This window comes from Eschrichtius robustus, chromosome 20 (assembly GCF_028021215.1).
Source record: "Eschrichtius robustus isolate mEscRob2 chromosome 20, mEscRob2.pri, whole genome shotgun sequence".
Taxonomy (NCBI): domain Eukaryota; kingdom Metazoa; phylum Chordata; class Mammalia; order Artiodactyla; family Eschrichtiidae; genus Eschrichtius; species Eschrichtius robustus.
In genome coordinates this window covers 31510497-31526043 of record NC_090843.1, presented here as the reverse complement: position 1 = coordinate 31526043, position 15547 = coordinate 31510497, and positions in this window count along the sequence as shown.

Genomic DNA, 15547 nt, shown 5'->3' with positions numbered 1-15547 from the left:
AACGAAATATTACTCTTCAGAATAGGATATTTTGCTACCAAATGTTAGCATCCCGTCTCCATCAGAGTGCTGTTTCTGCGTAGACTAGGGAAAGACACCACGGTAGCCAGGTTAGAAAGGCTCTTTTCCTAGTTGCTTTCATCCATGGAAGACCCAGAAATGCTGCTCTCAACTAATCGGACTGCACATTCCTGATACCTTGCGGTAGGGTAGTTCTGAGCCAGTATGTCGCCTAAGTAATGAAAGCAAAGTTTCCTTGCTACAGGAAAGCACACCGAGACCTGGTGTTTTCTCTATGAAATTGGCGTGGGCTTGAAGGGTGAGGCCTAGTGACTGCCCTCCTTTATAGCCAGTTGAGGAAATGTACCAAGGGTGATGCAACCCGCTTACAACGAAATGTTTCTCTTCAGAGTAGGAGATTTTGCTACCAAAGGTCAGCAGCTCCTCTCCCTCAGAGTGCTGTTTCTGTGTAGACTAGGGAAAGACACCATGGTCCCCAGGTGAGAACGGCTCTTTGCCCAGTTGGTTTCATCCAAGAAAGAGCCAGAAGGGCTGACCTCAACTAATCGGGCTGCATATCCCTGAATCCTTGGGTTGGGGCAGTCCTGAGCCAATGTGCCAGCTCTGCAATGAAAGCGAAGTTTCCAGCCTGAGAAGCAGGCCCTCAAGAAGATCTGCCAACTGACTGCCCTCCATTATAGCCAGCTGAGAAAATGTGGCAAGGCTGACGCAACCCGCTTACAACAAAATGTTTCCCTTCAGAATAGGAGATTTTGCTACCAAACGCCAGCAGCTCCTCTCCCTCAGAGTGCTGTTTCTGTGTAGACTAGGGAAAGACACCATGGTCCCCAGGTGAGAACGGCTCTTTTCCCAGTTGGTTTCATCCAAGAAAGAGCCAGAAGGGCTGATCTCAACTAATCGGGCTGCATATCCTTGAACCTTGGTGTAGGGCAGTCCTGAGCCAATGTGCCAGCTAATGAATGAAAGCAAAGATTGCAGCCTGGGAAGCAGGGCCTCAAGTAAGTCTACCAACTGACTTTCCTCCAATATAGCCAGCTGAGAAAATGCGGCAAGTGTGTTGAAACCCGATTACAATGAAATGTTTCTCTTCAGAATAGGTGATTTGCTTCAAAACGCCAGCAGCTCGTCTCCCTCAGAGTGCTGTTTCTGTGTAGACTAGGGAAAGACAACACGGTCCCCATTTTAGAAAGGCTCTTTTCCTACTTGGTTTCATCCATGGAAGACCCAGAAAGGCTGCTCTCAACTAATCGGGCTGCACTTTCCTGAATCCTTGGGGTAGAGTAGTTCTGAGCCAATATGCCACCTAAGGAATGAAAGCAAAGTTTCCTTGCTACCGAAAGGCACACCGAGACCTGGTGTTTTCTCTATGAAATTGGCGTGGGCTTGAAGGGTGAGACCTACTGACTGTCCTCCTTTATAGCCAGTTGAGGAAATGTAGCAAGGCTGATGCAACCCGTTTACAACGAAATGTTTCTCTTCAGAGTAGGAGATTTTGCTACCAAAGGCCAGCAGCTCCTCTCTCTCAGAGAGCTGTTTCTGGGTAGACAAGGGAAAGACACCATGTTCCCCAGGTGAGAACGGCTCTTTTCCCAGTTGGTTTCATCCATGAAAGAGCCAGAAGTGCTGCTCTCAACTAATCGGGCTGCACATTCCTGAATCCCTGTGGTAGGGCAGTTCTGAGCCAGTATGCCACCTAATCAATGAAAGCAAAGTTTCCTTGCTACAGGAAGGCACACCGAGACCTGGTGTTTTCTCTATGAAATTGGCGTGGGCTTGAAGGGTGAGTCCTAATGACTGCCCTCCTTTATAGCCAGTTGAGGAAATGTAGCAAGGCTGATGCAACCAGCTTACAACGAAATATTTCTCTTCAGAATTGGAGATTTTGCTACCAAAGGCCAGCAGCTCCTCTCCCTCAGAGTGTTGTTTCTGTGTAGACTTGGGAAAGACACCATGGTCCCTAGGTGAGAACGGCTCTTTTCCCACTTGGTTTCATCAATGAAAGAGCCAGAAGCGCTGATCTCAACTAATCAGGTTGAACATCCCTGAATCCTTGCGGTGGGGCAGTCCTGAGCCAATGTACCCGCTCTGGAATGAAAGCAAAGTTCCATCATGGGAAGCAGGGCCTCAAGTAAGTCTTCCAACTGACTGCCCTCCATTACAGCCAGCTGAGAAAATGTGGCAAGGCTGACGCAAACCGCTTACAACGAAATGTTTCTCTTCAGAATAGGAGATTTTGCTACCAAAGTCCAGCAGCTCCTCTCCCTCAGAGTGCTGTTTCTGTGTAGACTAGGGAAAGACACCATGGTCCCCAGGTTAGAACGGCTCTTTTCCCAGTTGGTTTCATCCAAGAAAGAGCCAGAAGGGCTGATCTCAATTAATCGGGCTTCATATCCCTGAACCTTGGAGTGGGGCAGTCCTGAGCCAATGTGCCAGCTAATGAATGAAAGCAAAGATTCCAGCCTGGGAAGCAGGGCCTCAAGTAAGTCTACCAACTGACTTTCCTCCATTATAGCCAGCTGAGAAAATGTGGCAAGGGTGTTGAAACCCGATTACAATGAAATGTTTCTCTTCAGAATAGGAAATTTTGCTACCAAACGCCAGCAGCTCGTCTCCCTCAGAGTGCTGTTTCTGTGTAGACAAGGGAAAGACACCATGGTCCCCAGGTTAGAAAGGCTCTTTTCCTAGTTGCTTTCATCCATGGAAGACCCAAAAACGCTGCTCTCAACTAATCGGACTGCACATTCCTGATATCTTGCAGTAGGGTAATTCTGAGCCAATATTCCACCAAAGGAATGAAAGCAAAGTTTCCTTGCTACAGGAAAGCACACCGAGACCTGGTGTTTTCTCTATGAAATTGGCATTGGCTTGAAGGGTGAGGCCTACTGACTGCCCTCCTTTATAGCCAGTTGAGGAAATGTACCAAGGCTGCGGCCACCCGCTTACAACGAAATGTTTCTCTTCAGAGTAGGAGATTTTGCTACCAAAAGCCAGCAGCTCCTCTCCGTCAGAGTGCTGTTTCTGTGTAGACGAGGGAAAGACACCATGGTCCCCAGGTGAGAACGGCTCTTTTCCCAGTTGGTTTCATCCATGAAAGAGCCAGAAGGGCTGATCTCAACTAATCGGGTTGAACATCCCTGAATCCTTGGGGTGGGGCAGTCCTGAGCCAATGTACCAGCTCTGGAATAAAAGCAAAGTTCCATCATGGGAAGCAGGGCCTCAAGTAAGTCTTCCAACTGACTGCCCTCCATTATAGCCAGCTGAGAAAATGTGGCAAGGCTGACACAACCCGCTTACAACAAAATGTTTCTGTTCAGAATAGGAGATTTTGCTACCAAATGCCAGCAGCTCCTCTCACTCAGAGTGCTGTTTCTGTGTAGACTAGGGAAAGATACCATGGTCCCCAGTTTAAAACGGCTCTTTTCCTAGTTGGTTTCATCCAAGAAAGAGCCAGAAAGGCTGATCTCAACTAATCGGGCTGCATATCCTTGAACCTTGGGGTAGGGCAGTCCTGAGCCAATGTGCCAGCTAATGAATGAAAGCAAAGATTGCAGCCTGGGAAGCAGGGCCTCAAGTAAGTCTACCAACTGACTTTCCTCCAATATAGCCAGCTGAGAAAATGTGGCAAGTGTGTTGAAACCCGATTACAATGAAATGTTTTTCTTCAGAATAGGTGATTGCTTCAAAACGCCAGCAGCTCGTCTCCCTCAGAGTGCTGTTTCTGTGTAGACTAGGGAAAGACACCACGGTCCCCATTTTAGAAAGGCTCTTTTCCTACTTGGTTTCATCCATGGAAGACCCAGAAAGGCTGCTCTCAACTAATCGGGCTGCACTTTCCTGAATCGTTGGGGTAGAGTAGTTCTGAGCCAATATGCCACCTAAGGAAGGAAAGCAAAGTTTCCTTGCTACAGGAAGGCACACCGAGACCTGGTGTTTTCTCTATGAAATAGGCGTGGGTTTGAAGGGTGAGGCCGACTGACTGCCCTCCTTTATAGCCAGTTGAGAATATGTGGCAAGGCTGAGGCAACCCGCTTACAACGAAATATTACTCTTCAGAATAGGATATTTTGCTACCAAATGTTAGCATCCCGTCTCCATCAGAGTGCTGTTTCTGCGTAGACTAGGGAAAGACACCACGGTAGCCAGGTTAGAAAGGCTCTTTTCCTAGTTGCTTTCATCCATGGAAGACCCAGAAATGCTGCTCTCAACTAATCGGACTGCACATTCCTGATACCTTGCGGTAGGGTAGTTCTGAGCCGGTATGTCGCCTAAGTAATGAAAGCAAAGTTTCCTTGCTACAGGAAAGCACACCGAGACCTGGTGTTTTCTCTATGAAATTGGCGTGGGCTTGAAGGGTGAGGCCTAGTGACTGCCCTCCTTTATAGCCAGTTGAGGAAATGTACCAAGGGTGATGCAACCCGCTTACAACGAAATGTTTCTCTTCAGAGTAGGAGATTTTGCTACCAAAGGTCAGCAGCTCCTCTCCCTCAGAGTGCTGTTTCTGTGTAGACTAGGGAAAGACACCATGGTCCCCAGGTGAGAACGGCTCTTTGCCCAGTTGGTTTCATCCAAGAAAGAGCCAGAAGGGCTGACCTCAACTAATCGGGCTGCATATCCCTGAATCCTTGGGTTGGGGCAGTCCTGAGCCAATGTGCCAGCTCTGCAATGAAAGCGAAGTTTCCAGCCTGAGAAGCAGGCCCTCAAGAAGATCTGCCAACTGACTGCCCTCCATTATAGCCAGCTGAGAAAATGTGGCAAGGCTGACGCAACCCGCTTACAACAAAATGTTTCCCTTCAGAATAGGAGATTTTGCTACCAAACGCCAGCAGCTCCTCTCCCTCAGAGTGCTGTTTCTGTGTAGACTAGGGAAAGACACCATGGTCCCCAGGTGAGAACGGCTCTTTTCCCAGTTGGTTTCATCCAAGAAAGAGCCAGAAGGGCTGATCTCAACTAATCGGGCTGCATATCCTTGAACCTTGGTGTAGGGCAGTCCTGAGCCAATGTGCCAGCTAATGAATGAAAGCAAAGATTGCAGCCTGGGAAGCAGGGCCTCAAGTAAGTCTACCAACTGACTTTCCTCCAATATAGCCAGCTGAGAAAATGCGGCAAGTGTGTTGAAACCCGATTACAATGAAATGTTTCTCTTCAGAATAGGTGATTTGCTTCAAAACGCCAGCAGCTCGTCTCCCTCAGAGTGCTGTTTCTGTGTAGACTAGGGAAAGACAACACGGTCCCCATTTTAGAAAGGCTCTTTTCCTACTTGGTTTCATCCATGGAAGACCCAGAAAGGCTGCTCTCAACTAATCGGGCTGCACTTTCCTGAATCCTTGGGGTAGAGTAGTTCTGAGCCAATATGCCACCTAAGGAATGAAAGCAAAGTTTCCTTGCTACCGAAAGGCACACCGAGACCTGGTGTTTTCTCTATGAAATTGGCGTGGGCTTGAAGGGTGAGACCTACTGACTGTCCTCCTTTATAGCCAGTTGAGGAAATGTAGCAAGGCTGATGCAACCCGTTTACAACGAAATGTTTCTCTTCAGAGTAGGAGATTTTGCTACCAAAGGCCAGCAGCTCCTCTCTCTCAGAGAGCTGTTTCTGGGTAGACAAGGGAAAGACACCATGTTCCCCAGGTGAGAACGGCTCTTTTCCCAGTTGGTTTCATCCATGAAAGAGCCAGAAGTGCTGCTCTCAACTAATCGGGCTGCACATTCCTGAATCCCTGTGGTAGGGCAGTTCTGAGCCAGTATGCCACCTAATCAATGAAAGCAAAGTTTCCTTGCTACAGGAAGGCACACCGAGACCTGGTGTTTTCTCTATGAAATTGGCGTGGGCTTGAAGGGTGAGTCCTAATGACTGCCCTCCTTTATAGCCAGTTGAGGAAATGTAGCAAGGCTGATGCAACCAGCTTACAACGAAATATTTCTCTTCAGAATTGGAGATTTTGCTACCAAAGGCCAGCAGCTCCTCTCCCTCAGAGTGTTGTTTCTGTGTAGACTTGGGAAAGACACCATGGTCCCTAGGTGAGAACGGCACTTTTCCCACTTGGTTTCATCAATGAAAGAGCCAGAAGCGCTGATCTCAACTAATCAGGTTGAACATCCCTGAATCCTTGCGGTGGGGCAGTCCTGAGCCAATGTACCCGCTCTGGAATGAAAGCAAAGTTCCATCATGGGAAGCAGGGCCTCAAGTAAGTCTTCCAACTGACTGCCCTCCATTACAGCCAGCTGAGAAAATGTGGCAAGGCTGACGCAAACCGCTTACAACGAAATGTTTCTCTTCAGAATAGGAGATTTTGCTACCAAAGTCCAGCAGCTCCTCTCCCTCAGAGTGCTGTTTCTGTGTAGACTAGGGAAAGACACCATGGTCCCCAGGTTAGAACGGCTCTTTTCCCAGTTGGTTTCATCCAAGAAAGAGCCAGAAGGGCTGATCTCAATTAATCGGGCTTCATATCCCTGAACCTTGGAGTGGGGCAGTCCTGAGCCAATGTGCCAGCTAATGAATGAAAGCAAAGATTCCAGCCTGGGAAGCAGGGCCTCAAGTAAGTCTACCAACTGACTTTCCTCCATTATAGCCAGCTGAGAAAATGTGGCAAGGGTGTTGAAACCCGATTACAATGAAATGTTTCTCTTCAGAATAGGAAATTTTGCTACCAAACGCCAGCAGCTCGTCTCCCTCAGAGTGCTGTTTCTGTGTAGACAAGGGAAAGACACCATGGTCCCCAGGTTAGAAAGGCTCTTTTCCTAGTTGCTTTCATCCATGGAAGACCCAAAAACGCTGCTCTCAACTAATCGGACTGCACATTCCTGATATCTTGCAGTAGGGTAATTCTGAGCCAATATTCCACCAAAGGAATGAAAGCAAAGTTTCCTTGCTACAGGAAAGCACACCGAGACCTGGTGTTTTCTCTATGAAATTGGCATTGGCTTGAAGGGTGAGGCCTACTGACTGCCCTCCTTTATAGCCAGTTGAGGAAATGTACCAAGGCTGCGGCCACCCGCTTACAACGAAATGTTTCTCTTCAGAGTAGGAGATTTTGCTACCAAAAGCCAGCAGCTCCTCTCCGTCAGAGTGCTGTTTCTGTGTAGACGAGGGAAAGACACCATGGTCCCCAGGTGAGAACGGCTCTTTTCCCAGTTGGTTTCATCCATGAAAGAGCCAGAAGGGCTGATCTCAACTAATCGGGTTGAACATCCCTGAATCCTTGGGGTGGGGCAGTCCTGAGCCAATGTACCAGCTCTGGAATAAAAGCAAAGTTCCATCATGGGAAGCAGGGCCTCAAGTAAGTCTTCCAACTGACTGCCCTCCATTATAGCCAGCTGAGAAAATGTGGCAAGGCTGACACAACCCGCTTACAACAAAATGTTTCTGTTCAGAATAGGAGATTTTGCTACCAAATGCCAGCAGCTCCTCTCACTCAGAGTGCTGTTTCTGTGTAGACTAGGGAAAGATACCATGGTCCCCAGTTTAAAACGGCTCTTTTCCTAGTTGGTTTCATCCAAGAAAGAGCCAGAAAGGCTGATCTCAACTAATCGGGCTGCATATCCTTGAACCTTGGGGTAGGGCAGTCCTGAGCCAATGTGCCAGCTAATGAATGAAAGCAAAGATTGCAGCCTGGGAAGCAGGGCCTCAAGTAAGTCTACCAACTGACTTTCCTCCAATATAGCCAGCTGAGAAAATGTGGCAAGTGTGTTGAAACCCGATTACAATGAAATGTTTTTCTTCAGAATAGGTGATTGCTTCAAAACGCCAGCAGCTCGTCTCCCTCAGAGTGCTGTTTCTGTGTAGACTAGGGAAAGACACCACGGTCCCCATTTTAGAAAGGCTCTTTTCCTACTTGGTTTCATCCATGGAAGACCCAGAAAGGCTGCTCTCAACTAATCGGGCTGCACTTTCCTGAATCGTTGGGGTAGAGTAGTTCTGAGCCAATATGCCACCTAAGGAAGGAAAGCAAAGTTTCCTTGCTACAGGAAGGCACACCGAGACCTGGTGTTTTCTCTATGAAATAGGCGTGGGTTTGAAGGGTGAGGCCGACTGACTGCCCTCCTTTATAGCCAGTTGAGAATATGTGGCAAGGCTGAGGCAACCCGCTTACAACGAAATATTACTCTTCAGAATAGGATATTTTGCTACCAAATGTTAGCATCCCGTCTCCATCAGAGTGCTGTTTCTGCGTAGACTAGGGAAAGACACCACGGTAGCCAGGTTAGAAAGGCTCTTTTCCTAGTTGCTTTCATCCATGGAAGACCCAGAAATGCTGCTCTCAACTAATCGGACTGCACATTCCTGATACCTTGCGGTAGGGTAGTTCTGAGCCGGTATGTCGCCTAAGTAATGAAAGCAAAGTTTCCTTGCTACAGGAAAGCACACCGAGACCTGGTGTTTTCTCTATGAAATTGGCGTGGGCTTGAAGGGTGAGGCCTAGTGACTGCCCTCCTTTATAGCCAGTTGAGGAAATGTACCAAGGGTGATGCAACCCGCTTACAACGAAATGTTTCTCTTCAGAGTAGGAGATTTTGCTACCAAAGGTCAGCAGCTCCTCTCCCTCAGAGTGCTGTTTCTGTGTAGACTAGGGAAAGACACCATGGTCCCCAGGTGAGAACGGCTCTTTGCCCAGTTGGTTTCATCCAAGAAAGAGCCAGAAGGGCTGACCTCAACTAATCGGGCTGCATATCCCTGAATCCTTGGGTTGGGGCAGTCCTGAGCCAATGTGCCAGCTCTGCAATGAAAGAGAAGTTTCCAGCCTGAGAAGCAGGCCCTCAAGAAGATCTGCCAACTGACTGCCCTCCATTATAGCCAGCTGAGAAAATGTGGCAAGGCTGACGCAACCCGCTTACAACAAAATGTTTCCCTTCAGAATAGGAGATTTTGCTACCAAACGCCAGCAGCTCCTCTCCCTCAGAGTGCTGTTTCTGTGTAGACTAGGGAAAGACACCATGGTCCCCAGGTGAGAACGGCTCTTTTCCCAGTTGGTTTCATCCAAGAAAGAGCCAGAAGGGCTGATCTCAACTAATCGGGCTGCATATCCTTGAACCTTGGTGTAGGGCAGTCCTGAGCCAATGTGCCAGCTAATGAATGAAAGCAAAGATTGCAGCCTGGGAAGCAGGGCCTCAAGTAAGTCTACCAACTGACTTTCCTCCAATATAGCCAGCTGAGAAAATGTGGCAAGTGTGTTGAAACCCGATTACAATGAAATGTTTCTCTTCAGAATAGGTGATTTGCTTCAAAACGCCAGCAGCTCGTCTCCCTCAGAGTGCTGTTTCTGTGTAGACTAGGGAAAGACAACACGGTCCCCATTTTAGAAAGGCTCTTTTCCTACTTGGTTTCATCCATGGAAGACCCAGAAAGGCTGCTCTCAACTAATCGGGCTGCACTTTCCTGAATCCTTGGGGTAGAGTAGTTCTGAGCCAATATGCCACCTAAGGAATGAAAGCAAAGTTTCCTTGCTACCGAAAGGCACACCGAGACCTGGTGTTTTCTCTATGAAATTGGCGTGGGCTTGAAGGGTGAGACCTACTGACTGTCCTCCTTTATAGCCAGTTGAGGAAATGTAGCAAGGCTGATGCAACCCGTTTACAACGAAATGTTTCTCTTCAGAGTAGGAGATTTTGCTACCAAAGGCCAGCAGCTCCTCTCTCTCAGAGAGCTGTTTCTGGGTAGACAAGGGAAAGACACCATGTTCCCCAGGTGAGAACGGCTCTTTTCCCAGTTGGTTTCATCCATGAAAGAGCCAGAAGTGCTGCTCTCAACTAATCGGGCTGCACATTCCTGAATCCCTGTGGTAGGGCAGTTCTGAGCCAGTATGCCACCTAATCAATGAAAGCAAAGTTTCCTTGCTACAGGAAGGCACACCGAGACCTGGTGTTTTCTCTATGAAATTGGCGTGGGCTTGAAGGGTGAGTCCTAATGACTGCCCTCCTTTATAGCCAGTTGAGGAAATGTAGCAAGGCTGATGCAACCAGCTTACAACGAAATATTTCTCTTCAGAATTGGAGATTTTGCTACCAAAGGCCAGCAGCTCCTCTCCCTCAGAGTGTTGTTTCTGTGTAGACTTGGGAAAGACACCATGGTCCCTAGGTGAGAACGGCTCTTTTCCCACTTGGTTTCATCAATGAAAGAGCCAGAAGCGCTGATCTCAACTAATCAGGTTGAACATCCCTGAATCCTTGCGGTGGGGCAGTCCTGAGCCAATGTACCCGCTCTGGAATGAAAGCAAAGTTCCATCATGGGAAGCAGGGCCTCAAGTAAGTCTTCCAACTGACTGCCCTCCATTACAGCCAGCTGAGAAAATGTGGCAAGGCTGACGCAAACCGCTTACAACGAAATGTTTCTCTTCAGAATAGGAGATTTTGCTACCAAAGTCCAGCAGCTCCTCTCCCTCAGAGTGCTGTTTCTGTGTAGACTAGGGAAAGACACCATGGTCCCCAGGTTAGAACGGCTCTTTTCCCAGTTGGTTTCATCCAAGAAAGAGCCAGAAGGGCTGATCTCAATTAATCGGGCTTCATATCCCTGAACCTTGGAGTGGGGCAGTCCTGAGCCAATGTGCCAGCTAATGAATGAAAGCAAAGATTCCAGCCTGGGAAGCAGGGCCTCAAGTAAGTCTACCAACTGACTTTCCTCCATTATAGCCAGCTGAGAAAATGTGGCAAGGGTGTTGAAACCCGATTACAATGAAATGTTTCTCTTCAGAATAGGAAATTTTGCTACCAAACGCCAGCAGCTCGTCTCCCTCAGAGTGCTGTTTCTGTGTAGACAAGGGAAAGACACCATGGTCCCCAGGTTAGAAAGGCTCTTTTCCTAGTTGCTTTCATCCATGGAAGACCCAAAAACGCTGCTCTCAACTAATCGGACTGCACATTCCTGATATCTTGCAGTAGGGTAATTCTGAGCCAATATTCCACCAAAGGAATGAAAGCAAAGTTTCCTTGCTACAGGAAAGCACACCGAGACCTGGTGTTTTCTCTATGAAATTGGCATTGGCTTGAAGGGTGAGGCCTACTGACTGCCCTCCTTTATAGCCAGTTGAGGAAATGTACCAAGGCTGCGGCCACCCGCTTACAACGAAATGTTTCTCTTCAGAGTAGGAGATTTTGCTACCAAAAGCCAGCAGCTCCTCTCCGTCAGAGTGCTGTTTCTGTGTAGACGAGGGAAAGACACCATGGTCCCCAGGTGAGAACGGCTCTTTTCCCAGTTGGTTTCATCCATGAAAGAGCCAGAAGGGCTGATCTCAACTAATCGGGTTGAACATCCCTGAATCCTTGGGGTGGGGCAGTCCTGAGCCAATGTACCAGCTCTGGAATAAAAGCAAAGTTCCATCATGGGAAGCAGGGCCTCAAGTAAGTCTTCCAACTGACTGCCCTCCATTATAGCCAGCTGAGAAAATGTGGCAAGGCTGACACAACCCGCTTACAACAAAATGTTTCTGTTCAGAATAGGAGATTTTGCTACCAAATGCCAGCAGCTCCTCTCACTCAGAGTGCTGTTTCTGTGTAGACTAGGGAAAGATACCATGGTCCCCAGTTTAAAACGGCTCTTTTCCTAGTTGGTTTCATCCAAGAAAGAGCCAGAAAGGCTGATCTCAACTAATCGGGCTGCATATCCTTGAACCTTGGGGTAGGGCAGTCCTGAGCCAATGTGCCAGCTAATGAATGAAAGCAAAGATTGCAGCCTGGGAAGCAGGGCCTCAAGTAAGTCTACCAACTGACTTTCCTCCAATATAGCCAGCTGAGAAAATGTGGCAAGTGTGTTGAAACCCGATTACAATGAAATGTTTTTCTTCAGAATAGGTGATTGCTTCAAAACGCCAGCAGCTCGTCTCCCTCAGAGTGCTGTTTCTGTGTAGACTAGGGAAAGACACCACGGTCCCCATTTTAGAAAGGCTCTTTTCCTACTTGGTTTCATCCATGGAAGACCCAGAAAGGCTGCTCTCAACTAATCGGGCTGCACTTTCCTGAAGCGTTGGGGTAGAGTAGTTCTGAGCCAATATGCCACCTAAGGAAGGAAAGCAAAGTTTCCTTGCTACAGGAAGGCACACCGAGACCTGGTGTTTTCTCTATGAAATAGGCGTGGGTTTGAAGGGTGAGGCCGACTGACTGCCCTCCTTTATAGCCAGTTGAGAAAATGTGGCAAGGCTGAGGCAACCCGCTTACAACGAAATATTACTCTTCAGAATAGGATATTTTGCTACCAAATATTAGCATCCCGTCTCCATCAGAGTGCTGTTTCTGCGTAGACTAGGGAAAGACACCACGGTAGCCAGGTTAGAAAGGCTCTTTTCCTAGTTGCTTTCATCCATGGAAGACCCAGAAATGCTGCTCTCAACTAATCGGACTGCACATTCCTGATACCTTGCGGTAGGGTAGTTCTGAGCCGGTATGTCGCCTAAGTAATGAAAGCAAAGTTTCCTTGCTACAGGAAAGCACACCGAGACCTGGTGTTTTCTCTATGAAATTGGCGTGGGCTTGAAGGGTGAGGCCTAGTGACTGCCCTCCTTTATAGCCAGTTGAGGAAATGTACCAAGGGTGATGCAACCCGCTTACAACGAAATGTTTCTCTTCAGAGTAGGAGATTTTGCTACCAAAGGTCAGCAGCTCCTCTCCCTCAGAGTGCTGTTTCTGTGTAGACTAGGGAAAGACACCATGGTCCCCAGGTGAGAACGGCTCTTTGCCCAGTTGGTTTCATCCAAGAAAGAGCCAGAAGGGCTGACCTCAACTAATCGGGCTGCATATCCCTGAATCCTTGGGTTGGGGCAGTCCTGAGCCAATGTGCCAGCTCTGCAATGAAAGCGAAGTTTCCAGCCTGAGAAGCAGGCCCTCAAGAAGATCTGCCAACTGACTGCCCTCCATTATAGCCAGCTGAGAAAATGTGGCAAGGCTGACGCAACCCGCTTACAACAAAATGTTTCCCTTCAGAATAGGAGATTTTGCTACCAAACGCCAGCAGCTCCTCTCCCTCAGAGTGCTGTTTCTGTGTAGACTAGGGAAAGACACCATGGTCCCCAGGTGAGAACGGCTCTTTTCCCAGTTGGTTTCATCCAAGAAAGAGCCAGAAGGGCTGATCTCAACTAATCGGGCTGCATATCCTTGAACCTTGGTGTAGGGCAGTCCTGAGCCAATGTGCCAGCTAATGAATGAAAGCAAAGATTGCAGCCTGGGAAGCAGGGCCTCAAGTAAGTCTACCAACTGACTTTCCTCCAATATAGCCAGCTGAGAAAATGTGGCAAGTGTGTTGAAACCCGATTACAATGAAATGTTTCTCTTCAGAATAGGTGATTTGCTTCAAAACGCCAGCAGCTCGTCTCCCTCAGAGTGCTGTTTCTGTGTAGACTAGGGAAAGACAACACGGTCCCCATTTTAGAAAGGCTCTTTTCCTACTTGGTTTCATCCATGGAAGACCCAGAAAGGCTGCTCTCAACTAATCGGGCTGCACTTTCCTGAATCCTTGGGGTAGAGTAGTTCTGAGCCAATATGCCACCTAAGGAATGAAAGCAAAGTTTCCTTGCTACCGAAAGGCACACCGAGACCTGGTGTTTTCTCTATGAAATTGGCGTGGGCTTGAAGGGTGAGACCTACTGACTGTCCTCCTTTATAGCCAGTTGAGGAAATGTAGCAAGGCTGATGCAACCCGTTTACAACGAAATGTTTCTCTTCAGAGTAGGAGATTTTGCTACCAAAGGCCAGCAGCTCCTCTCTCTCAGAGAGCTGTTTCTGGGTAGACAAGGGAAAGACACCATGTTCCCCAGGTGAGAACGGCTCTTTTCCCAGTTGGTTTCATCCATGAAAGAGCCAGAAGTGCTGCTCTCAACTAATCGGGCTGCACATTCCTGAATCCCTGTGGTAGGGCAGTTCTGAGCCAGTATGCCACCTAATCAATGAAAGCAAAGTTTCCTTGCTACAGGAAGGCACACCGAGACCTGGTGTTTTCTCTATGAAATTGGCGTGGGCTTGAAGGGTGAGTCCTAATGACTGCCCTCCTTTATAGCCAGTTGAGGAAATGTAGCAAGGCTGATGCAACCAGCTTACAACGAAATATTTCTCTTCAGAATTGGAGATTTTGCTACCAAAGGCCAGCAGCTCCTCTCCCTCAGAGTGTTGTTTCTGTGTAGACTTGGGAAAGACACCATGGTCCCTAGGTGAGAACGGCTCTTTTCCCACTTGGTTTCATCAATGAAAGAGCCAGAAGCGCTGATCTCAACTAATCAGGTTGAACATCCCTGAATCCTTGCGGTGGGGCAGTCCTGAGCCAATGTACCCGCTCTGGAATGAAAGCAAAGTTCCATCATGGGAAGCAGGGCCTCAAGTAAGTCTTCCAACTGACTGCCCTCCATTACAGCCAGCTGAGAAAATGTGGCAAGGCTGACGCAAACCGCTTACAACGAAATGTTTCTCTTCAGAATAGGAGATTTTGCTACCAAAGTCCAGCAGCTCCTCTCCCTCAGAGTGCTGTTTCTGTGTAGACTAGGGAAAGACACCATGGTCCCCAGGTTAGAACGGCTCTTTTCCCAGTTGGTTTCATCCAAGAAAGAGCCAGAAGGGCTGATCTCAATTAATCGGGCTTCATATCCCTGAACCTTGGAGTGGGGCAGTCCTGAGCCAATGTGCCAGCTAATGAATGAAAGCAAAGATTCCAGCCTGGGAAGCAGGGCCTCAAGTAAGTCTACCAACTGACTTTCCTCCATTATAGCCAGCTGAGAAAATGTGGCAAGGGTGTTGAAACCCGATTACAATGAAATGTTTCTCTTCAGAATAGGAAATTTTGCTACCAAACGCCAGCAGCTCGTCTCCCTCAGAGTGCTGTTTCTGTGTAGACAAGGGAAAGACACCATGGTCCCCAGGTTAGAAAGGCTCTTTTCCTAGTTGCTTTCATCCATGGAAGACCCAAAAACGCTGCTCTCAACTAATCGGACTGCACATTCCTGATATCTTGCAGTAGGGTAATTCTGAGCCAATATTCCACCAAAGGAATGAAAGCAAAGTTTCCTTGCTACAGGAAAGCACACCGAGACCTGGTGTTTTCTCTATGAAATTGGCATTGGCTTGAAGGGTGAGGCCTACTGACTGCCCTCCTTTATAGCCAGTTGAGGAAATGTACCAAGGCTGCGGCCACCCGCTTACAACGAAATGTTTCTCTTCAGAGTAGGAGATTTTGCTACCAAAAGCCAGCAGCTCCTCTCCGTCAGAGTGCTGTTTCTGTGTAGACGAGGGAAAGACACCATGGTCCCCAGGTGAGAACGGCTCTTTTCCCAGTTGGTTTCATCCATGAAAGAGCCAGAAGGGCTGATCTCAACTAATCGGGTTGAACATCCCTGAATCCTTGGGGTGGGGCAGTCCTGAGCCAATGTACCAGCTCTGGAATAAAAGCAAAGTTCCATCATGGGAAGCAGGGCCTCAAGTAAGTCTTCCAACTGACTGCCCTCCATTATAGCCAGCTGAGAAAATGTGGCAAGGCTGACACAACCCGCTTACAACAAAATGTTTCTGTTCAGAATAGGAGATTTTGCTACCAAATGCCAGCAGCTCCTCTCACTCAGAGTGC